The 25,865-nt window shown below is 34.2% G+C and overlaps 1 protein-coding gene across 2 annotated transcripts in view; it reads left to right on the plus strand.

Annotated features, from left to right (window-relative positions):
- The window catches only part of NCOA2 (nuclear receptor coactivator 2), a 406,774-nt gene that overhangs the window by 58,281 nt on the left and 322,628 nt on the right, over window positions 1-25,865 (plus strand). The window contains exons 1-2 of one of the 2 annotated variants that reach the window (XM_023495974.2): window positions 11,815-11,990; window positions 12,257-12,411. The gene's annotated coding sequence lies outside the window, so the exon portion shown is untranslated. Of the gene's footprint in view, window positions 1-11,814; window positions 11,991-12,256; window positions 12,412-25,865 lie in introns of those variants that run through there. The other variant, XM_031946275.1, reaches the window with a different exon arrangement.

The raw sequence follows: 25,865 nt of genomic DNA on the forward strand, positions 1-25,865 counted from the left end.
TTTCTTTCTGCTCTGCAAGGATGCCATATCCTCAGATAGGATGAATAAGATACATACCAATTATCACAATAAAAGTCAGAGTGAGGTACAAAAGAGAGAAAGAAAGTATTTTGAAAAGGTTAAAGACCCCATGATTAAAGATCCTGGGAAGATTAGGGAAGGCTTCATGAAGGAGGTAACTCCTAAATTCTAACTTCAAGTAAGGAAGAGGTTTTACTAGGGAGAGGTGAATGGAGTCCATTCCGGGTATGAGACAGCTTGAGCAGCAACCGGATGATGAGTGAAGGTAGGGTAAGAATGCTGAGAGATTTACTGAAATAAAGAATAAATGGGAAGGGAAGCAATAATCACAGGAGTCAGAAAGACTATTGAATTCTTTTCTTTTCTAGGCTCCTTTTCTGTCTCCTTTGACTTTCTCTAAAATGCCAAGTCGCCTTTTCTTGTAAGTACACTCTGTCCTTGAGACCTTCCTTTGGTTGGTTACTCCTTGATCCTCCAGATCAGCCACATTTTCTTTCTTTGTCCAGGCTCCACACCTGACTTTCCAGATTTTCTCCATTGTGCCTTTCCCTGATTCCTTCCCGCCATTCTCCTTCCCATTCTTTTTAAAATTTTCTTACCCCATTAGAATGTAAGTTCCTTAAAGTCAGTGGCTAACTTTTTATTTGTATTAGTATCTCCAGCTCTTAGCACAATATCTGGTGTATAGTAAGCACTTAATAACTGCTCATTGATTTGTTGAATTTTGAGTTAGAGAGCCTGGGTTCAAATTCTTGTTCTGCTGTTTATCATCTTTGTGATATTGGGCAAATCCCATTTCAGATTATAAATTCTTATATACAGCTATGAGCAGCCAGTTCTTTATCCAAGAGCCAGGCTCTCCCTGATGAATTAGTGTACAATTAGAAATCAGCAACAAATCAAAAGAAATAATAAAGATGAAAAAAATTGCAGACAATTGTAACAACTTTAGATTGTTCTAGTCAAACAAATTATTGAGGACCAAAAGTAGAATTTAGAAAAAACCAAAAACAAAGATATTGACCTTGAATATCAGTATTTCTTGCAGAATTTTAATCAGTATAAAGTAATAATGCAGAGGTTAAAGTAAAAAAAGATAAAAGATTTTTTTTAAATCACCTTAAGCCAGCAAACACCTGATCTTCTCCTTGCCAAGTGGAGAGACTAGGCAATCAAGCATAAAACCAGTTTATGATACAAACTTTTTTTTTTTAAAGAAGGCACTACAAAGGAATACCATGAACTGAATTTCCACATAAAAAATGAAAACAAATCTTCAGATAACTTGGAATGAATCCAAATAGAGTCATATTATCCCAAGAGCATTCATACATGAAAATGGTAAAATGAAGACAGATGGAAAATAGAAAAGATATGTCATTATTTATAAAATAACCTATTTTTGTTATCTGTGAAGGCACAGAACCTTACAATAGAAGGTACTTTGTAAATGAATATTTCCTGAATTAATTTGAATCAGTGACAGTGGAAACATTGCAAGTGTATCTGACACCAAAATTCATGACGTGATATATAATGAAGTAGAAACAGAAATAGAAAAGATGGAGTCAGGAAGAATGGCTAGGTCAGATCAAATATCCACTTAGGGAATCTGCCTAGGAGATGACATGATCTTAAATATATTGAGGGACCACCTTAGAACAAGTCAGGAAGGAGGAAATGCTAAAAAAAATAGACACCTTACTGTCCCAAAAGAATAACTGAAAGGATATGAATAACTACTAACCCATAGGCTTACTTTTTCATCTTTATTGATTCTTTATATGAATAGTCTACACATGTATTCTTGATGAAAAGATGAGAAGGGAACAGCCATTTTTTTGCAAATGATTTTCTATAGGAGAACATATCTTTAAAGTTTCACAACTGACTGAAAAGTACAGAAAAAACAAAATCCCAATCTTTAATGTTTAATTACCAAAAAGAATGAAGGCATTTTAAGTGGTACAACAAAATGGGAGAGGGAGAAGGGAAAGGGTAAGGGAGAAAGAGAGAGATTCCTTGATAAACTCATTCACAGAAAATTCTATCCAATTATCTTTTGGTTACTGACATAAAGAAAGCATAAAATACCAAGAAACTGCCAAGAGTGTTTGCTTCTAATATGAAAGATGCCCTATACCAGGTCCAAATGAAAAAGAGATTTCTTCTGGGAATCTCATGAGATGATTTTTTTGGTAAATAACATTTTATTGTCTACATAATTGCAGAATATTATTAGTTCTTCTCAGTAAGATCCATGCTTGTTTAAAAGAGAACCTAAGAGTTTATCCAGAAAAAAAAAAACAAAATGAATGGATTGCCCACATGCAGTTACATAGCTAGTATAATGAATTAGGACAGACATTGTAGATAGATGGACGATGATCTGTGACTAAAACCAAAAAAGAGGAAGAAAAAATGTTGAATGGTATTTGGAAAGTTATGTCCTGATTTTTAAGAGTAGTATAATAGAATTTGTAGTAGTAGACCGGATTATAATACTAATTGTGCCAATTGTTATCTATACAATCTAGGTAATTCAAGTTTTTGGACCTCAGTTTCCTAAAATGATAGAGTTGGACTAGATGACATCTATGGTCTCTTCTGACTCTAAGCCTTTAAATGAACCCAAACTACTTCCCAGTAATGAGAGTAATAATGTTTGCAGGTAATGCTACATGTTTACAAATCTTGGAATATCCTTATCTCTGAATGTCCAGGTATCCCAAAAGGCAATGATGAGAATATGTAGCATATTTCCAACATGGACCACCCTGTAAAGAGTGTTGTGGAGAAATATTATCTTGGAAATATATGACTGGAAAAGAAGTTATGCCTGTCATATGACACGGTCAAGGGATAAAAAAAAAAAGATGGTACTATACTGCAACTCATGAAATTTAAAAACAAATGGAAAGAAATCTTTAGTTTAAAAGATATATGAGAGAATATAAACTGGAGTCAAAGAATTGCAAAACAAGAGACTTGAGAAGGACTTCAGTCACCCTCTTTTGCAAGTTATGATTGGGTTATAGGTTAGATCAATAGAGGAAATATCCATATTATTGAATATCCATAGATTGCTGTCTCACTGATAACTGAAGAATAATAACTGATATGCCTTTAGGTTTTTAAGTTTACAAAGAACTTTTTCACAACAATTTTAGGTGCAAGGCAGCACATATTTGGCTCTTCCCATTTTACAAAAAGGGAAACTGAAGTTCAAAAAAGTTAAGTGATCTGGTTAGTAATATAATTACATCAAGTATCAGAGGTTATATTAGAATCCAAACCTCTCCAGATTCAGTTCTCTTTTCTATCCTGCCCCTCTTAGCAGTGCAAGGTAAGACTATAAATAAAGGGGACAGAAGATATAAAATCTTAATACATCAAATGTGATTTTGTTGATATGAGAAGTTGGTAAGATCATAAACTGTCTAAACATATAGTCTACGAAAGATCAGACAGTCTGCCCATGGTCACACAGGCACTAAGTGGTAGGATTGGAAGAATCCATATCTTCTGGATTGCTAAGTCTACCATCCTATCCATTATGTGCCACACTCCTCTAAAACATCAAAATCAAGGAAAAGTTTTATTGAATAAATCTACTAGGACACAGTGCCTACCCAGTGAGGAAATATTACTATCTCTGTTGCAATCTCTTACATATCAATATACCTTTGATGCCCACTTATTTCCAAATGTTGCTTTTATTGGGGGAAATATATCAGTGAGTTAGTCAACAAATATTTAGCAAACATGTTCCTGACACTATACTAAACCCTGGAAATACAAAGCAAGGCAAAAAACACAAAACAAAACAAAAAAGTCCAGTCCCTGATTTCAGGAATTCATTCTAATGAGGGAGAGATAAATATGTTCAAATGAAATGTCAATATATGTGTGTATTATGTACATGTATATAACATATATATTATATATGTCATATGTGTGTGGTTGTAGAGAGAGTGAATAGTTAATTGAAGATATCAAAGCAAATTGATATTATCATTGTTAAATGATAATATTCCCATTATTATCTTCATATATACATCGTATCTCCTTTGTAAAATGTTAACTCCTTAAATGCCAAGGATCATCTCAGTTTCACAGTCAAATCCCAATACTTACTTCAGTGTTTGGAATAAATGCACACTGAATAATAGTTTGATCTTAGGATACATCACAACTATTTGAGTCAGATGCCTATAGTCTTTGTTAAACATTCCACTCTAAGGTGTCAGGTACTGTGCTAGGCTCTGTGGATTCAAAAAAAGCACAGAGACTGCTTTCCAAGAACCGTAGTCTAATGTAAGGTTATGACATGTGTAGGGATTTAACAGGATCAAAGAAAAGACCAAAGCTCCTCCCTGAAGCCTTTATTTGTCCTCCTCCTTTGGGGTGTTTCTTCACCCTTAATTTCCCTTGCATTTAGGTGTGTGTGTGTGTGTGTGTGTGTGTGTGTGTGTATGTGTCTGTTCTCTATCGCCATAAGGAGCAGAAAACAAGTTTCATTTGTTTGTATATCTCCAGTTTCTTGCATATATAGGTACTTGTTAAATGACTTTGGAATTGAATTGAACTTATTCACTGAAACAAACAAACCCAGAACACTCTGCTCTGTAGAGAAGGCTTGATGATTGCTCCAGTGAAGCACAAAATAAAGAATGCTTTAAATTTATTTTATTGATTCTTTTTGTTTTTTACATCATAGATATTTCCCAAATATCACCTCATTCCATGCAGCACTTCTTTTGTTACAAAGAAAAATAGCTAAGCAAAATCAACCAAAGTAGCAATTTCTATGACAACATGTACAATATTAAGGATTCATAGTCCCACCTTTCCACTAAGGGTCCAGGGACTGCTTCATTATCTGTCTTTTAAACACAATACTTATTATTGTCTTTGTCTTTCAATTTGAGTTCATTTTAGTGTTGCTTTCATAAGCAGAATTTTTATACAAATTTCAGCATATGTATCCAAACTCCAAAAATGTCAGAGTTATAAAAAAGGACATTATACTTTTTCCCCACAATTTTGTTTCATTTACCCTTTGAAACATGTCATGAGGAAAAAAAAAAAAAACCTTTCCTTTAGGAGACTAATTTAAACGAACTATCCCTACAGATGGAAAAAAATAACTAAGCTAGGTAGGAAAATAGCTAAGTTAATTAGAATATTTCCTGAAGAATCTCTGGGGAAAGACAAGGAGAAAGAAAGTAGGAAATTTTCCACGGATTTAGAAGGAAATAAAAAAAAAACTTAACGTGATGATAATCAAGGATTTAGGAATGATAGATATTAGGTAGAAAGTGATGGAGGAAAAAATATTTAAAAGAGGGGAAAGGACTAAAATTATCTTATAGAAATAAATGATTACTAAGATGAGGCAGAAATCCTATGCATATTTTCTAGGTCAAGCAGTCAGAACATTTTATTAGCTCTATGCTTTTCTAGAAACCTCTGTAAAGCTCTTAATGGGTTAAGCTAAGAATAAAACTCTATGGAGAAAATCAAATTTTGCCTTTCCAATGACAAAGCTTCTACAGGGGTGCATTGTAATGTGTTTAATTCTGAATCTCTTGATCCACAATCCCACCAAACTGTAAACCTGAAGGAGACCCTTTGGAGTGAGGAGCAAAAATAACCTTGAAGGGAAGGGGCTTTTTGTTCAGAAGAGCTTTTTGTTTGGTAATCTTGTGACTAAAGATAATCTTTGTTTATCTTGTATGTTTAACTTGTGTCTCTATATCCAAAGGGCTAAAAAAAAAAGTGAAGTTACAAGTAAGTCAGTGAGCAAACTCGTTGTATAGGCTATAATTTCTCTTCATGGGAAAGACAGGAAGAGCAAAATCAGCAGTTAGGGTAGAATGTATTTTTTCTGTGTTCTCTCCAAACCTTTCAGCAGGATAATTTTGCAATGAAAGTACTGATTTTCAGCAGCACTTGATACAAACTTGTTACATCGCTCATGCAAAAGCAACCTTATTTGAAACACGTTTTTGATAACTGTACATTCTTTGCAGAATTGACTGATAAAACTTCAGGGGAATTCAAGGGCTGGTAAGCCCAAGGCTGCAGAAGACGGAGAAGGATTTAAATATTTAGCGTCATCCAATCAGTGAAATCCGATTAACGAAGCTCAGGGAGTACACTGGCTTTTATGAGAAAAAGGGGGGCTGCTAGAAAAGTTCTTGGGGGCGACACATTCTGGCTCTTTAATGATAAAAGGTCCAACAAAATTCCCAGAGCCAAAACTGTATACTCTATCCCAGTCCCTTATTTCTCCTCAGTGAGATCCAGTCCTCCCATTTCTCTCGTTACAGGCTCAATATTATTGAAGTCAAGCCAACAGCAAGTTAGCAAACCAGCAGGGGAGCAAATTGATTATACAGTTAACTGTGGAAAAAACTGAAATTCTTTATTAAGGGAAAATGAAATACAGCTAATTTATATTTCACCCCGGCCCCTCCCCACGTGGCATTTACTCTGCTTGCTCACTGACTTGACTCCAAAACTGTAAGCCAGCCAAAAAATGACAGGCACTTTACTGATGTAAAAATAAGGCAGGTTTTGAGCTTTTTTTTCCCCCTCGCATGATGATTTTTCCAGCTACAATTACTGTAACTCACTCATTATAGAGGATAACATGGCAGGCAAACAGGCAAGGGGGGGGGGAAAGTGTGGTAAAACAGTTGGCAGGATGTAAATTGAAAGACTTTGCCATCTAATTTTAAGCAGTATTTATATAGAGAGCCCATAATACAGCATTCAACGTCTGACACAAATCTTTTAGATTCTTGAGGAAGCATTTGCTGAAGTTGTTAACAGAACTAGTGGACGCTCATATGGAAATGAGTAAAATACTGAACTGCTCCAAATTTTAAAAAAATATATAGATGTGAACAAGTTTATATTACATGCATTCATTGTAATTTGGGGTGAAAGAAACTTATGCTGTAACAAGACTGATATCTTGCATTTATAGAGTATCATTTTTAGAGAGCTGGATGGCAGAAATTATCTAATCTTCATGTAACAACTATTCAGTCAAGCAATGCTCATAAACTCCTTTTTGAAGGGATGACAATTGCTGTTTCTATATAATAAAATGTAGCACTTGGCAGCATACTAATAATGATTTAATAGATTCCATTCCACTCAACTGAAAGGTATTGTGGTAAAGTGGAAAGAACACAGAATTTGGATTAAGAAGGCCTAAGTTCAAACCCTGACTGGGTTATTAATTACCTGTGGGATAAATCATTAAGACCCTCTGCTGGTCTCAGTTTTCTTATCTGTAAAATGGGGCTAGAGGTTTTGAAGTGGACTAGATGATCTCTAAGGGAGTTTTCATCTCTGAATTCTATAAGTTTAAGAATGACCTGAGTGTACAAGATTTTGCCAATGAAACAATTACTTTTGAGAAATCATAGTACCTCAGAGTTGGAAAGGACCTCAGAGGTCATCTAGTCTGATATCTATCTCCAGTAAGAAGTTTCTGAACCATATGCCCTATAAGTTTGAATCCTGATGGTCCTTGAAGACATACATTAAATGGCACTTGAAGATCTCCAATAAACAGTAATCCACTATTGTTATAACAGGCTGAGCAAACCTAATCCTTCTTCCATGTGACAACACTTTGAATGCTTCTCAACAGATATTATCCCAATCCTGACTCCAGGTCTTTTCCTCTGCATAAAAAAACAAAAAAACAACCACAGTTTCTCCAACCCCTTACTGTATATAATTAATATGAAGCCCTTTTTGATTTCCATAATTGTTAGGGCTCCAATTATTTGGAATTTTTATTGCATTAGTTTTCTATGTTCATGTTGTTTTCTTCTAGTAGAATGTAAACTTCTTGAAGACAGGGATTATTTAACTTTTGTATTTGCATCTCTACTACCTCTGGCACACATTCTTGCCATTTCCTTTAACTTCCTGGTCACCCTCCTCTTTTTTCAATGTGTCAATAGCTTTGGATTTTATCCCTTTCCTAATGCAGCCTAAAATCACTTTTGGGGGGGCTCTTATATCATATTACTGACTCTTCAAGTTTTCAATCCATAAAAATTCCAGATATTTTTCACATGAATTAGGATCAGACTATGCTTTCTTCATCCTAAACTTGTTTTGTTTTGTTTTTTTAATTCTCAAGTAGGACTTTTTTACTTTTAAATTTCATCTTATTGGGTTTAACTAATCATTCTAGTTTGTCCAAATCTTTTTAGATCCTGGCTTCTGTCATTTAGCTGATTAGGTATTCCTACCTAGCTTCAAAGTATTAGCAAATTTGATAAGCATGCCATTTTTGACTTCATACATTTCACTGCTACAAATGTTGCACAACACAGGTTCAAGGTTGTATTTCTGAGGCCTCCCACTAGATACCTCCTTTTACATTTTATTGATTTATTAAAGAGTAATCTTTGGGCCAAGTCAAGAATTAATTCAAAATTTATCAAATTGTACTATGATGCAATGAACATCTTCTCATCTTGTCCACAAGGATAGTGAGGTTTTGCCATTTATTTCACTAAAATACAAGATACTAAAATAAATCAAGTGCTGGATTTATAACATGGGGGACTTCTTGCAAATCAATTCTCTTTGATTTGGGACACTAATGAGAATTTCCCCTGGAAATATCAGAAATTAGCTTATATCAGAACTCCAAGAAAAGAAAAGTACCTTTAACTACTATGCAAGTACTCAGGCTAACAATTCATCAAATGAAAGGTCAGCTTTATTTAACCTAATCTTTTTAAAAAATGTATTCACAAACCTATGAATAATCAAAACAACTCTCCTCAGCTTCCTCAGGGACATATACAACACTCCATCCTTTAATAATAGTTTCCTAGATTATAAACTTATAAAGGCAAGAAATTTCTTTTGCCTTTTTTTGTGTCCTTGATATTTAGCACAGTGTCTAGCATATACCACCAGGCACTTAATAAATATTTATTGAATAAATGAAAGGACTGAAGTTTCTCTGGAATGCAAAATAAAATATAATAAATGAAATTGAAATTCCTAGGAAGTCAAGCAGTAACCTTCTCTTCTTTCAATAAGACACCTCTCTAGGAACCTATAATCCTCCAGATTTAAAGTCAAAGGTCAAAGTCTGTCATTATTGAAAAGGGACAGCAAGGTGGTACAGTACATAGAGCAGCCAGCGTGGAGTCAGGAAGACCTCAGTTTAAATATCGCCTTAGAAACTCATGAGCTGTGTGATCCAGGACAAGTCAATTAATCCTGTTTTCCTTGGTTTTCCCATTCATAAAATGAACTGGAAAAGAAAATGGCAGACCCCTTTAGTGTCTTCACCAAGATAATCTCAAATGAGGTCCCAAAGATTCAGATAGGTTTAACAACGTTCTTGAAAATAACAGGAATTCACTAGAAAATTGTCCCATTTTCTTTTTGTCTCCTGCTGTCATCCACAGCCATCTGGGGGAATTTTTTTCCCTTGGAGCCATATGATTACCTGATGTAGATAATTTTCTGATTCACATAGTTCTCAAAAGAGAGTAAAGTTCAGGGCCACACAAGGACTTGCAAGTTTATATGTTTGTGTATGACTACCTCAGGTTCGTTCCATGCTCCTTTTAAATGTCAAGTACAAGGATGTGGCTCAACAGAGAGGTGTTAACTGGGTGGTAAATATCCATGAACTTCATCATTAAGATGGGGCTAAATCCTTTATACCCAGGGTAAGGCAAGTTCACACCTTGTCAAAAAAAGTGTCCTAACTGCCAGAACAAAAACTTCAATTATGTTAACCTAGTTAACAAGGACTAGCTCCAAATCAGAACTTAATCTTGTCACAGGCTTAACACTCCCTTAGAGAGATAAAAGAGATTTACCCCATTATATGTGTTTTGGGCATAACCCTAATTTACTGATCTGATAGTCCTGACAAAAAGTACATGAAATCATTCTGACATGACCTCTACTTGTTGAAACTATATTGGTCTTTAGTGGTCATCATTTCCTTTTCCAAATGCTCATAAACTATGCCTTTAATACTACTTTTTTTTTTTCTGGGAATCAAAGTCAAAGTTATTAGCTAACAGGTATATAGTGGGCATTTAATTAATGATTTTTTTCCCCTTCTCTTTCCCCTCTTCCCTTCTCTTTATGAAAATTGGGACATTCATTTACTTCTTATCTGGTAGCACTTCTCCTGTTTTTCCCAAATCTTCACAGATCTCTGACAGAGTTCCAACAAATATTGGTTCTTTCAGACAAATATGTTAAAGTAACAAAGGAGTACAAAGAGTCATTTTTCCTAGGACCAGGACTAGTTCTGGTTTTAGAGGCAGCACATAGTTCAACAGAAACAACAGCGGATTTGAAGTCAGAACTATTGTTGTTCCGTCATTTTTCCAGTCCTGTCTGACTCTTCATGACCCCATTTAGGGTTTTCTTGGTTTGTCATTTCTTTCTCTAGCTCATTTTACAGATGAAGAATTAAGGCAAATAGGTTTAAATGACTTTCCCAGGATTACATAGCTAGTAAGTGTTTGAGGCTGGATTTGAACTCAGGAAAGGACTTCAGTCCAATGAGCGACCTAGCTGTCTCATATGAAGAGTCTTCAGTTCATAATCAGTGTCCATACAAGTGCCTCATTAAAGCCAAGGAGTTGAGCAGGTAACCAGAGTTAGAATCCTGAATAACTTGGGCAACTTCACTTCTAGATCTCAGTTTCCACAACTGTGAAATAAGGATTTCGAATTATATAGTCTCTAAAAGTCTCTTTTTAGCTTTAAATCTATGCTCCTATAATCCTAAAGTACTTTCTGTTCTCAAAGAGTTTGTAATTTATCTGCTGAGCAAATAAGTAAAAGATTTACACAAAGATAATTTACTGAATATGACATAATACATGTTGCTGATATTATTAATATTGACATAGTGTTTTAAAATTCACAAAGCATTTTAAATATATGATTGAAAATATGATGCTTTCGTTGTCCCTATGAAGTAGGTCCTATAGTTTCATTCTCCCCATTTTACAGACTATTAAACTGAGGGTAAATGGAAAGCTAGTGAGGTCTTTAGAATTGACTTAAGGAAGAAATTCCAGAATTCCCTGTCCTTGTTCTATCACCATTCTTGTCTACAAATATTTTTTTGAGAAGTTATCACTAGGTATTGGAGATATCATGAGAAATAAAAAGTGAAACCTCATCCTTAATGAGACTACAACATTAATTGTATGTATCTCTTAAATCTGCTCATGACTTTTAGTATGTAAAAATCACTTTGGCTAAAATAGCCTAGATGTATATTTAAGTTCATCAATTAATTAACATGACTAGTAAAATATGCTCAGATGTTGCACAAAAAAGCTTTATTGTCCTAAGAATTTATGCTGTTTATCAAACAAGAGGAACTGAGCACCCACATAAAATGATGAAAATTACATAAAGCTAATGAGTGTCAAGGCATGGAATAGGCACTCTGTGCTTCTTATAGGAGGCTCTGATCAGAGTGCGGTGAGACAAGGTGGGATGTGCCTGGTAGGAATGAGGAGGCTTAATCAAGAGGACAGCCAGGATAGTGTATGCAAAAAGTATCAAGGCAGGAATGTTCATAGCCTGTTCCAAGAACAACTAGTACACCAATTTGGTCACAGGAGAAAAGTTTCTATTTTTTTATGTTATCAAAAAAAAAAAAATTGAGAAGAAACAGAATTAGTAACAGAATTTGAGCTTAGCCTATCAGGACTTTGAGAAACATTTTCATAAGAGGTTATGTTTTCTTCCTGATCCTGTAGTATGAGTGGAGGGTTGGTCAGGAGAACCTGCTCAACTCCTTGGCTTTAAAGTTCCATCCACTTGTATGGGACATTGATTATGAACTGAAGATTCTTCATATACCTCTAAGAGGGAAGGATTCTCAGCTTTGGGGTGATTTAACAAGCTCAGGCTCCTGGGCATCAAAGGTAGGTGCCCTTTTGTACCTGGCAGTCAGAGCTGCCATCAGCCCGAGAGAGCTATACTTGAGAGGAGATCTGGGCATTTGGGAGGTGAAATTGATCCTTCCATATAATCTCCAAAGAGAATACCACAAAGGGAATATCCAGTACCTTTATCTCAGCTCCCAGAGAATTGAGTTCTGGCTGAGTGATGGGAATTCCTAGAGTTTAATACAGGGTCTGGCCAAAAGTTGGCACTTAATAATTGCTTCTTGAATTTAATTTGATTCTAGAAGAATAGTGAAAGTTCCTGAATGCAAGTTTTCTGGAGGAGTGTTGAATTTCTGGACCTACAACGGACCACGCTTGTGGACCAGGTACTGGAGGAACAAGGAAATGACTCCTGATGTCTAGAAGCCACACCTTGCCTTTTTCCTCTGCTACTATTGTGAGTTTTTCTGATAATTTGATTCTAATGGGAATAGATAACCTCTCTAGAAACCCCAGGTGAGCTCCTTTCTGAAAAGAGTGAACTCCTTAAGAAGTATCATTAAGTGAGAGGCCTGTATAGTTAGGGGTGGGGAGTAGGGAGGGCAGCAGGAGGGAATTGGAATATGCAGAAATGTGAGGGATAGCCCCTCCAGCAACTCCAAGTATGTTTCCTTCTGAGAGAGTTCCAACCCATAGGGAAGTATTATAAAATGAGGCTAGTATCCTATGGCAGAAAATGAGTTTTCTCAGAGAAGGGTACTCTGATTGTTATGGGCTCTGGTGAATTCTTTGTATTTTTTGCATTTTCTCTGTGGGATGGGAAAAAAAGCTGTCCTATATCCAATATTATTACTCTGAGCACTGGCATATAAGGCTGAGGTTCTTTTACTCAATTCTGTGGAGACCTCAGTAAGAATTACATTCTGAGGTTCCCAGAGGAAATTCTGGATGATGACAAAATGAGGTAAAGTTATATGACTTAGGGGCAGTTCCCCAAGATTGAACCTGATCCCTGCAACTTCAGAGCTTGGGATCCTGAATTCTCAGGAACATATAATTTCCACAAAACTAACTAGTTCTCTTTTCAAAAACCATATTTTTCTAGAATTCTTTATGTTGAAATTTCAGTCTGATTGATTTCTCCCCCCTTGGTTTGCTATGATTTAGATTTACTTTTATATGAGGTAAGCCTGATTACAATCAAGGATACAACTTTACTTGGAGATTGAGTAAGTGGGGTGTTCTAAGCAGATAGTTATACATTACTGCAACTATAATCATGATTAACTTACACACACAGATACACTCAAAAGGCCCATCACACACGCACACAAAAAAAAAAACCTATCAGATTATCTTGAGAACCTTTGTGGAATGCAAAGTGGATAGTGCTCTGGACTTTGAGTCAGGAGATTTGGGTTGAAAACCTGTCTTTGATCTTATCATAGCTCAAAGACCCTATGCAAGTCATGTATCTCATTGAATTTAGTATCACCCAACTAAAGTGGGGAAAATACAATCTTTTTACAAAGTGGTTGAAGATCAAATGGGAATTTAGAAAAAATAATTTGCAATTCTTAAAGATTATGTAAATGTTAGCTAAATCATTATTATTACATACACCATTAAATGAATTATCACACTTCTATTTTATCAAAAGGCTTTGTGAAGTTGGGAAAAAGAAAACAGATAAGAAAGTGTCAGAGGATAATGAAGACAGATAAAATCAGAAGAATTAGTGAATTCAGCCAAATAGGGAAAAGGCCTTTAGGGTGGAAGTAGTTTCATTTTATTTCATTTGTTTTAAATTTAATTTTTTTTCACTTAAATTCTCTTTTCTCTCTTTCCTACTTCCTCTCCAGAGGATTAGTCAGAAATTTTAACATTATTTATATCTATAATGTTATTGTTATCGTATGAATTATCCTCCTGGTTTTGTTCCTTTTACTTTATACCAATTCACACAAGTACTTTCTAGGTTTCTCTACAATCATCTATTTTATTTAAAAAAAATACAATAGTATTCTTTCACATTCATATACTATAATTTGTACAAATTTTCCAGTTGATAGGTACTCCTTTGTCTAATTCTTTGTCACCATAAAAAAAAAAAAGCTTCTATAAATATTGTTTTCACACAAGTCCTTTTCTTTGATCTCTTTGGGTATGGGTATAGTACTAAGTATCACTAAGTAATAGAATATGCACATTTAGTGACTTCTAAGACACGGTTCTAAACTGCATTCCGGAATTGTTTGCTCATTAACATTTCATTGATGTGCTTATTTTCTCACAGTCTTCCAACATGTAATTTTCCTTTTTTGCCAACTTTACCAAACTGATGGGTATTAAGTAAGACTTCAGAGTTGCTTTAATTTGCATTTCCCTAATTATTAGTGAAGCAGAACATTTTTTTCAAATGATTATGGATAGTTGGATTTCTTCCATTGAAAACTTCATATCTTTTTGCTACTTATTATTTGAGGAGAGGCAATTGTTCTTGTAAATCTGAATCAATTCCTTACACATTTTGGAAATGAGACATTTATCAAAGAAATTTGTTACAAAATATTTCCCCAGTTACCTGCTTCTCTTTTAATTTTAGCTATATTGGTTTTGTTTGAAACCTTTTCAATTTTATATAATTAAAATTGTCTATCTTCTTTGATCCTCTTAATTCTTTAGTTATGAATTGTGAAGGAATTTGCATTTTACTGGAACACAATGAAGGTAACTCTCAAAACTTTGGGAAAAAATGGGTAAGGTTAACTTTTAGACCCTTTTGACTTTATTTCTGTGACTGATTCCACTATTGAAATATTGGTTCTAAGAGGAGATCTTTGTAAAGAAAAGGCAAATGGTTTCTCTAAAAACATTTTTAGGGGACAATTAGTGAGCACAATAGACAGAACACAGGCCCTGGAGTCAGTTCAAAGTTCAAATCTGACCTCAGACATTTAACATTTCCTAGTTCCTAGTGACTAGCTGGGCAAGTCACTTAACCCCAATTTCCTCACTGTGCCCCCAAAAAATTAAAATTAAAAAAAAATAAAAATAAAAACACGTACAAAACTGCTTAAGAATTGAAATCCAGGCTTCTTGACTCTCCACATAGTACTCTTTGCATTTTACCACAGAATACAGGTAATTATATTTGTAAAATTGTAAAAATATATATAAAAATATATATTTGTAAATTATATAAAAATAACTTTTAAAATCCATTTGTGTCATAGGAAGCCAAAAATATTCAGGGACTTTCCTGGACTTCACCAAGTGCCTGGCATATAGTAGGTATTTAATAAATGCATATTTACTGAATTTAGTCATGAATGTTACACTATGATATTCACTTTTTGGCAAATAACTAATAGATAAATACTTAAACAGAAAGGTAGCTAAGCAATATAAGAGAAAGGGATTATATTTAAACAGAACAGCATGCTAGAAGGCCGAAATGCCTGAGATACCATAATGCCTGAGATAAAAAACAAAAACATAATTTATACATTAGGTTAAATGAAAATGATATAGCAATATCTTAAAGAATAAAGTGAAACAAACTTGAATTTATAAAAATAGCAGTACTCTACATTCATATAATCTGAGAATCTTAGAGTACTTCAATACAAATTCTCACTAAATCTTGTTCTATTCGTTTTATTGATGAGCAAGCTGAGGAAGAGAAGATCACACTTAAATAGAAAGCAAAATTCCTGGGTAAAAATTGCAAACTAATGTTAACCATTTTATGAAAAGGAAGCATTTTTCTAACAAGGGTTTTCACAAGAAATATTCTTTGTTAACCAATTCATTCAAAATTTTAATATGAAAAATTATGTGGCCATTTTTTTATGACTTTAAAATCACAGTTTAGCACTGAAATGGACTTGAGAAGTCACTTAGTTAAGCCCTTTCTTTTCACAAATAAGGAAAATGAGGATCAGAAAGATGAAATAACTTGTCCCAAGTCACACAAGAAGTATCTGGCACCAGTAGGATTAAATCTCAAGACATTTGATTCCAAATCCATCTCTTTCCATTCTTTCTGTTTGAGACTGTGTTTAAAACAGAATAGGAGGAAGAGAGACATTCTGCAATTTTTTTCATGATAATATAATTGTTCTCAGAAATGATGACAATTTCCCTTTAAGGCTAAATAGCTACAAATCATGAAATACCAAAAGCTCCAAATAATCATAATCATGGGTCAATCCAGAAGACAATGGACAGAAGTATAAAGAGCCCAAAAAAACTATAACATACTATATTACCAATAATGATTTGCATGAAAAAAATGGCATGAAGAAAATCATTCAGGAAACATATAATTGGAAAAATAGGTAGGTAGGGCATGAAATGAAAGTAATAACTGATATACAGCCTTAGTGCTGCACTTGTACCTATAAAATGTTAAAAATTAGACAAATGATCCTAATGTGTTGGATCCTCTGGAAATGATTTGTGGAAGGATATAAACAAGAATCACAGAGGACCAGAAAGCCTGAATACATTATTGTCTGTCCCTAGATAGGAAATACCCACATCAATAAAATCATGCATTCTGAAATATTGAAATATCTATCAGATCATTAGTAGATCTTGAAACAGCAACCTAATGGACTGAAATTTTCATTTTTTCATACAGATATTTGATGTCACATAGACATAGCCTAAATGATTTGACCAAAGCCTAAATAATTTGACCCAAATTTAAATGATTTGACCATTAATAAATGACAAGGATAGAGAAGAAACTCATTCATCTTGGATCCTCAAAGCTGCTTTGTTCAATACTACAGCATAGTCCTATCCAAAGTCGATGTAATTATTTTAAAAATGTAACCTCAATGAAAATTGACTTCTCTATATGCAGCTTCCCAACCATGCCAAGTTAATCTCTTAAAATTTTCTCAACTATGACAATTTATAAAACACCTACACCAAATGAAATAAATCAAATAAATAGAATCGCATAATGGAGAGTTAAATATAGACTAAGAAAAATGAGTGAGATTCAATTAAGTAAATGCTATATGTGTGTCTAGCTTTGGTGGGTTAGAATAATACTTTTTGAGTTATTTTAGTATAAGGCTGAATTGGATAGTCTCATAGCATGGTTAAAGAAAACAGAATAAAGGAAAAGACTAGAGGTAATAACTTAGAAAATATAATGGATAATAATTTTTTTTGTCAAAACTAAAACTTGAGTTATAGAGTGTTAATGAAATTGAAAGTGAAAGATCTGAATTTAAGTTCTATCCTGGTATTTATATGCTATGTGACTCTGGAAAAGTCACTTAATCACTTTGGTATACATTCCTAAATTTATTTATGTCAGTCTATATATCATGGTATACTTCATGATTTTATAATAACTTAATAGAATGTGAAAATTTCTTCTAGGTTTTATTTATTCACATTACGATCTCTATCTACTTCAGGATCAAATATCTATTTGGTGTTCAAAGCCTTTCATAATGTACTTCCCTTCAGTCATCCCTCCCAACCTTTCTGATCTTCTTACATTTTCCATTCCCCTCCACACTCTTCCATCTAGTAATACTGGCTTCCTGGCCATTCCACGCAAAAGATACTTACTCCACCTTTCTGCTCCAGTCATTTTCTCTACCTGTCCCCATATCTGAGATATTTTCTTCTTCATTTCTTCAAGTTCCAGATAAAATCCCACATGCTGCAGGAAGCCTTTCCCACTCCTTCATTCCAGTGCCTTCTTTCTGTTGATTATTTCCCATTTATCCTGCACACACCTTAAATATCTACATGCTTAGTTTGCATATTGTCTACCTCATTAAACTGTTATCTTCCCAAGGACAGGGATTATTTGTTTGCTTTTCTTTGTATCCCTAGCTCTTAGCACAGTGACTGGCACATGGTAGTTAATAAATGCTTATTGACCAATTCTACATTGATAAATATTTTAGATATTCAGAATCACCTGAATAATATTCTAAAGTTTTCACTTCTCATATCGATGTTTGTATCATGCAGTTTCATTCTGATTTTTGGTATCACTTCTCACATTTTTTTTCAATAGAATTTACACTTTTAATGACGAATGTCCACGATGTTCATTGGCCTGGGCAATATGGGGAATAACAAAGGAAATAGAAAGGAGCCCTCTGGCTTTGTGACACTTAACATTCATATAAATTGCAAAGGCTTCATATGAAAATATACAATTTTATTGGGAAATTTTAGGGTTGTATGTCTATGTCTATAACTAAATCAAATTTTCCTTTAGAATTGTAGTTCTATGCCAAAATGATGGCAACTAGTAAAGCTCTTTTATTTTTCTGGTTGTGTATCTATTATGAAAAGCTTTAGGGGTTAAATCTAGATATAGGATCCTTACAGCATTTTTTACTGTATTCATTATAGAATTAGTTATATAATGTTAGCTTGCTATGACTTCTTTGTGATCATTGTGATGATTCTCAAGAAATACTTCAATACTCAAGAAATACTCAAGAAATATTCACAAATCATTTCATATAGTTCTTTATATTTAAACAGCCTAAGCCATGTTTTTCTTCATTCTTCCCCCTTATTTTCTTTTCAGTTGTCTTGATGTCACATCTAACCTATGTTTTTCTTCCTCCCTTCCCCCCTCTCATCCTCCTACCTTTAATTCCCAGTTCTGGAATTAGGATCAAATAAATAGTAGCATTGATATTATAACAGCTTCTCTGTTACTTCACTCACCATCTTTGTAACTTTCTAAACCGAAATTTATTTTGGAAATTTATTCCCTGACCACTTCCCTAAATATGTTATCTCTCCTTTTGAGAATGTAAGCTTCTTGAGAAGGAGCTAGTTTTTTTTTTTTGCATTTGCATTCTCAGTGTTTAGCACACTACTTGGAATGTAGTAAGCATTTAATAAATGCTTTTTTATTCCTTCATAATAATCTGTTTAGAATTTTGTCATGGGTTGGAAGTCATTTAGTAATCTTAAACCTACTTTCCTCCTCTCCCCCATCTTAAAAAAAAAGAAGAACATTAGCCCGTCCTTCTGGTTTTTTTCATTTTCCATGGTCACAATCTCTAGAGATTTTGCTCCTATTTTTCCAATGGGTTCTTTACCATTAGATCTTGTTAAATCTATTCCACTTATGCTTACTATTTTCTGAAGTATTTCATGCTTTTAATTAAGATGTTTTTAAAGCTTAGACTAAAAATAAAAGAATCTGTTACAGCCTTCATGTCACATAAAAATCCAGCATCAAGAAGAATATAAAGACACTAAAAATATAAAAATGCTGATGTCTAGGGAAAAAATAGCAATAAATAAAATATGTGTACTATAATCTCTAAGGAGTTGAATTTCATTATAACCTTGTTCTACAAAAGCCTGGGGTAGTTTTCCTCAGGGACAGTTCTTTGATGTATATTGTATTTAAAGGAATGTGACTTCTGATAGAGAGAACACTGAGCCTCAATCCTAAGAGCAGAGAAGGTACTTTAGTTAATTGGCTACACAGTTTGAAAGAGGACCTCAAGAGAGACAAAATTTAAATTTTCTTTTTTTATTTAACTTTGGAGGGAGACAAATAGGGTTAGATGACTTGCCCAGGATCACACTGCTAGTAATGCCTGAGGCCTGATCTGAAATGAAGTCCTCCTGACTCCTGACCTGTTACATCACTTAGCTATCCCAGTTTAAACTTTTCAATGGCTAATGGGAGTCTTGGGAGCCACAGACATGTGGGAAAGCTAAACTACAGAGTTGGATTTCCTTTGGTGAGATAATCTCCTTTCTTGGTTGAGCTGTACTGTTTTAGCTTGATCCAGGATGAAAGAGCTTCTTTACTATTTGATCTAATCAGCAAAAATACTCTGATTTCTATTTGTTGTGTTCTTTGATAAAATGGCTAATTTTATTATATTATTTATGTATTATATACATTTATATTATGTATTATTATAATATGTTATATTAATAATGACTATATTATGCATGGTATATTACATATCTATATATAATACATTCTATATCATAATTGTAATATATTATTTTATAAATATTATATTAATTCTACATTATATATCTATTTACATTGGTGAGGGTCTTTTATGAAAACACCATTTGGTGGGAAGGAGTGAAGCTGGAGAGGGTAAGCTAAGGTCTATCTTTTCTCTTTGAGAGAGATTAAAGTTAGCAGTTTATATTCTAGCCCCAAAGGCTACTACCCGGTAACCTAGTAGATAGTGCATAGATTACTAACCTTGGAGTCGGAAGGACCTGAATTCAAATGTTACTTCAATCACTTACTAGCTGTGTGTCCCTAGGCAAGTCACTTAACCCTATTTGCTTTAGTTCCTCATCTATAAAAATGAGCTGGAGAAGGAAATAGCAAACCACTCTAATGTCCCTGCCAAGAAAATACCAAATGGTGTCATGGAGAGTTAGACATGACTGAAATGATTCAACAACAATAATTCTGAACGCAGACTCATATCTTTAGATTTGAAATGTTTGAGGAGTAGCAGATAAATACAATTCTATAATGCTCATCTTGAAAACTGAAGGAAAAATCTTGATCCTGGATCCTATCTACCTTTATATCTCTAGCAAGGCTACTGGTGATTTCCTCTATTTTCTTCTGTAAATATGGCTCAGATCCCCGATCATATCTACTGATGTTGGCAAGCTATGTTTATATATTAGACAGCTGCATGTATGCACATATCTAACATAGAAAACAAACACAAAGTAAGTACACTATGTAAAATACAAACCCAGCATTATTGTTCTAACCTTTTTCAAATAAATTGTGAGTTGTTTATATTTTGAAGAGGAAAAAATAATCCAAAGTGACAGGAGGAAATTCAGGGTAAAAGAAAATGATACAAAGAAGAAAAGGAAAAAGGACTACTGAACTTTTAGAACTTTTTATTGGGTTCATAGATCATTTCATAGAGAGTAGAGCTATATACTATGAATAGAAAAAAGGAGAACAAGGAGCAGGAGGATGAAGAGAAGGGGGAGGAAGAGGAAAAACAGGAGGAGGAGGAGGGAGAGGAGGAGGAAGAAAAGAAAGAGGAGGAGAAAAAAGAGGGGGGGACGAGATGAAGGAGGAAAAAAGAAGGAGGAAGAGGAGGAAGAGGAGGAGGAGGAGGAGGAGGAGGAGAAGAAGAAGAAGAAGAAGAAGAAGAAGAAGAAAATGAAGAAAATGATGATGATGATGATCCTATTGGCCATCAGATCCCTGTTGAGAGTTAAATCAGAGATATCCAGAAAAGAATAATCAAGAGAAATGCTTTCTTACTTGTGTGCATATTTGGACTATAACAGAAATTGTTCTAAGACTTGTCAAATAATCAGTGATCACTGATCCCCTTCTGGTGGTTCAGATGGGGACAAGTGACATTATTGCTAAAAGAAACCTAGAAAGCCTCTCTAAGGATTGCAAAGTCCTAGGCAAGTCCTATTTTCATTACAATTACCAATTAAAAATAGAAACAAAAGGAAAGTAGAAATAAAAGGGGTGAGAAGGGTAGTATTTTATAAATGAAGATTTACCTCCTCACTTTTCTGTGAAAAAGCATGAACCAGATGGGTGGAGTATGGTTAGAACATCTGGGGAAAAACCAGAAATAGGAGAAACAGAAGCAATATTGTGGTGGGAGTATACTACAAACTTCCTGGTTAAAATAAGGAAATGAATTAGGAGTTTCAAAAGCAGATTATAATATCGGCACACAATTGTTATGGGGACTTCAACTCTGCTGGTGTCTGCTCAAAGTTTCTTTGCAGAGCAGAACAGTTGAAAAATTCTTTATTTGCCCTGCTGATCATAATTTCATCCTCCAGAAGGGGGAGGAAATGACTGTGAAGACTATGCTTCTTGAATCTCATTCATAAACAAGAACAGGTTATAAAAGTAGAAATGACAGAAACTTTTGAGAAGTGACTACACTATCTTACAATTCCTGATAGTGACATTGGGAAAGTAATGATTTTAGTGAGTCAGGAATGTAGGGAAAAAGTTACTATCTCCACTCTGCTCTCTCCAGTATTGATTGCTAATTGACTGGTCCATGGTAATTTGCATGATGCAGAAGCTAATAATTAAGGGAATTTGAAGGGAATTTTTTCAACCTACTTATATCACAGGAATAGAAAGAGAAAAAAGGAAGAGGAGGAGGAAAAGGAGGAGAAAAAGAAAAAACAGGATGAGGAGGAAGAAAATGGAGGAGGAGAAAAATAATAAGGAAGAGGAGGAGGAAAGGAGGAGAAAAAAGAAAAAAACAGGATGAGGAGGAAGAAAATGGAGGAGGAGGAAGAGAAGAAGGATGAGAGGAAGGAAGAAAAAGAAAAGAAGGGTGAGGAAGAAAAGAAGGAGGAGATCTAGAAAACTGAAAGCTAAAGTACAAGCAAAGCATTTCAAAACATTACCTTGAACTAAGGGTTTTTCCCCGCTTTATGAATGTCACATAATAGCCAAAATAGCTCTAATACTTTGGACTAAATACAGCAAAAAAAATTATAACTACCTCCTACGGAGAAGAAGTCACATAGTACCTGTAATTCAGAAGAAAACCAGACGATATGACAGCTCAATAGAAAAACAGCAGTGGACAACCAGCAGTTCACAGCTCGACCTTGGTTTGGTAGAGAAAGCAGACCAGCAGGTGACATCAGCAGAAAACAGCTTTAGAAGCAAAGAAGGATTCCATTTTAGAGGCAGCCCTAAGAACATGAGTTGCACTGGGTTAAGTATTTTCCCTGCATATGTTCCCTAGCTACATGTGTTTCCTATTCATGTTCCTTTTCCTAATAGTGACATGGAAATCTGTGGGAGGGTGTGCTTCTATTTACATGACAAAGATTTTTCTTATTACTTTGTCATGCTATTTAATTAAGTATCTTTTGCTTTGAATTAATATTTCTTCTGGTTTGATCTAGTAAAGGAGAAATATCAGCAGGCTCCTGAGCTGTGGGGTATTTTTTAAAATATAAATTCCTTTTTATTTTTATTCAGAATTTAACAAACGCCAAAAAGAATGGGCATTTGCATATGCCTAGTAGAACAAAAAATGAGGATTGGATCTGAAGTATAGGTCTCTATTATGTACAGCTTGCTTTTATTTTTAAATACAAAATAAGATCAAAACCTAAAGCTTTCAAAGCTTTGTGTATGTCTGGTCTTCTTCCTATCTTTTTGTTCTTTTCTTCTTATTTTGGAAAAAAAATCCTCCATGAACCTCTTTTTTTCTTCCTTTCTCTCTCTCTCTCTCTCTCTCTCTCTCTCTCTCTCTCTCTCTCTCTCTCTCTTTCTCCTTTCTTTCTTTCTGTTTTTTTGCTTTCCTGTTCCTATTTCCCTCTGTCCTCCCACTTTGGGAAAAAGAAAAAGAATATTGTTTGATCAGAATTCCTAAGTCCTTCAGAATTGTTTTTCTTTATAATGTAATTGTATAAATTGTTCATTTCATTTTGTATCAATTTAAACAAGTCTTCCCAAGTTTCTCTGAGGTAGTTCAATTCATCAATTCTTGTGATACAATGATATTCTATTATATTCATAGTATATACATACATACATTCCACAATTTGTTTAGACATTCTCTAATAGATATATATTCCTTTGGTCTTCAGTTGATTCAAAACTTGCCTTAAAACCAAGGCTGAGGGAATCCATGGTTAAGGGAGTTTTGAACTCTATTAATAAATATGTAAAATGCTAAACATATTTTGAGACACAACTTAAATTTTGAAAGATTAGATTTCAGAGCAGGTAGAATTCTTTAAAAAAAATTCAACAGAAAACATATGCCCCCCCCCTCAAATTACCCTGATAACATAAATTATTTCAATCATGAAGAAAAGTAGCAATTTTTTATAGAGACAAATGTGAATGCATAGAGAACTTATTGACCACCTTGATTTATTTTAAATCTATGTAAATATTTTTTAAAATGAAATTTTAATTTACATGAACAGAAAGTAGAAATAAAGAGAGATAACTGAGAATAAATACCAAAGATAGTTTAGTATTATTAAAAGAATGTCAGGAACAAGGAATGACTACATGAGATGAAGTTTGCAATGAATGCTTAGGAAAACATAAAGATCTTTTTTTGGTACCCTAGTTCTATCATTCAACCTGTTTTAGTGTACCGAAGACAAGAAGATGGCCAAAGAAGGGATAGAAGTACAATTTGAAGTGTCATGGCCAATGGAAAGAAAACAAAACTATCCACCTCCTATTTTCCTTCTGGTTTTATTACCAAGGAGAATGATACTCTGTTATAGAACAGAATGATGAAAAGATAATGAAATAAGTGAAAACTGTGAAATATTCTGATACATGCTGGGGATATAAATAGGGGGAAAATGAGACAACATCTGCTCTCAAGGAGCTAACATTCTAATTGGGGGAAAAGAAAATTTATGAAAAAACTTTGGATGAGAAGGCTTCCACCGCAGGATAAATGGCAAGTCTCTGGGGTGCTTAGGTTACAATGAAAACCAATATAAAAAAAAAAAAACAAGGTAAGAGAATAACTAAATTTGCCCAGTGAGTTTAAATCACTAATATAAATTACATCACAGGATTACTTTGGGAAGTTCTCCAGTCCATTTGAGAAATGGAAATGCTCAACTTTGCATTCCTTCTCATGTCTCTCACTATACATTGCACACAAATACTTGTTGAATGAATAAATCAAGTGTAGAAATGTTTATTGTGTAAGTAATTTCATTGTGATATGTTTTTATTCAGCAGAAACTAAAGGTAAAATTGACCATTATTTGTTTTACACCATGGTGTTCTGGTGAAAATTCATACCTGTTTTCTGAGAGAAAAAATGATGATATACTAAGTTTAATCTGCTTTATTAATACTTTATCACTTGCTTAGATCTAGACAATCTACAAAACAATAAATTATAGCCTGAAATGTTTACCCATTTCAAAGATATAAATGCTTACACTGAAAATTTAACAATCAACTGTTGTGATGGCATGAACTGGCTCGAGTACATCATCTCTGAATTCAAATCAAAGTAAATTTGTGATTGCAAGTCAATCTTTAGAAAAATTTTAATCTTTGAGTTAACAGCATGCTATGAAAGTTAATGTGATCTTCAGCTATGTTCTGAGACACAAAGTTTCCAAGAATCAGAAAACAGAAACCCAATATTACTCTGCTCTGGTTAGACCATATCTAGAGTATTTCCTTCACTTCTAGGCACCAAATTTTAGGAAGGAATGGAGAATGTCCATAGGAGTATGACCAGGATGATGAAGGACCTTGAGTTTATTCCATATGTAAATCAGCTCAAGGAAATAGGAATGGTTAGACTTGAAAAATGCAGTTAGGGTAGAGAAAGATGATAAAGCAGTTGTGTGAAAGTATTTGAAGGGCTAATTTTTCAAAGAAATCTTGCTCAACCCCCAAGAGCAGAATTGTAGCAATGGGTGGAAATTGCCAAGAGGCAGAATAAACTTGATGTAAGGAAAAGAAATTCAAATTGTCCAATGGTGGAAAGAGCTGCCTAGAGAAGTAGAGGGTTTTTCCTTTGGGAGGACTTCTGGCAAAACCTGGATGACCACTTGGTATACTGTAAAGTATGTCTTTACTTGGGTAATGAGTTGAATTAAAATGTAGAAGTTCTCAACCTGGAGTCCATAAAGTCTTTTAAAAATATTTTTTGTGATTATTTCAATATAATTGGTTTCCTTTGAAATCATATGTATTTTACTTTGAGCATTTATAAATATTATTCTGAGGAGTTCATGTTATACCAGTTTCTCCAAAGGAATGTATGACATACAAAAAAATCTCGAGTCCCTGAACAAGATGCCCTCTCATACCCTTCCAACTCTGTGAGTCAGTTATTTAGTTTGACTATTTGCCTAATTATCTTAACTGCCAAATCTCCC

This window comes from Sarcophilus harrisii, chromosome 1 (genome assembly GCF_902635505.1).
Source record: "Sarcophilus harrisii chromosome 1, mSarHar1.11, whole genome shotgun sequence".
Taxonomy (NCBI): domain Eukaryota; kingdom Metazoa; phylum Chordata; class Mammalia; order Dasyuromorphia; family Dasyuridae; genus Sarcophilus; species Sarcophilus harrisii.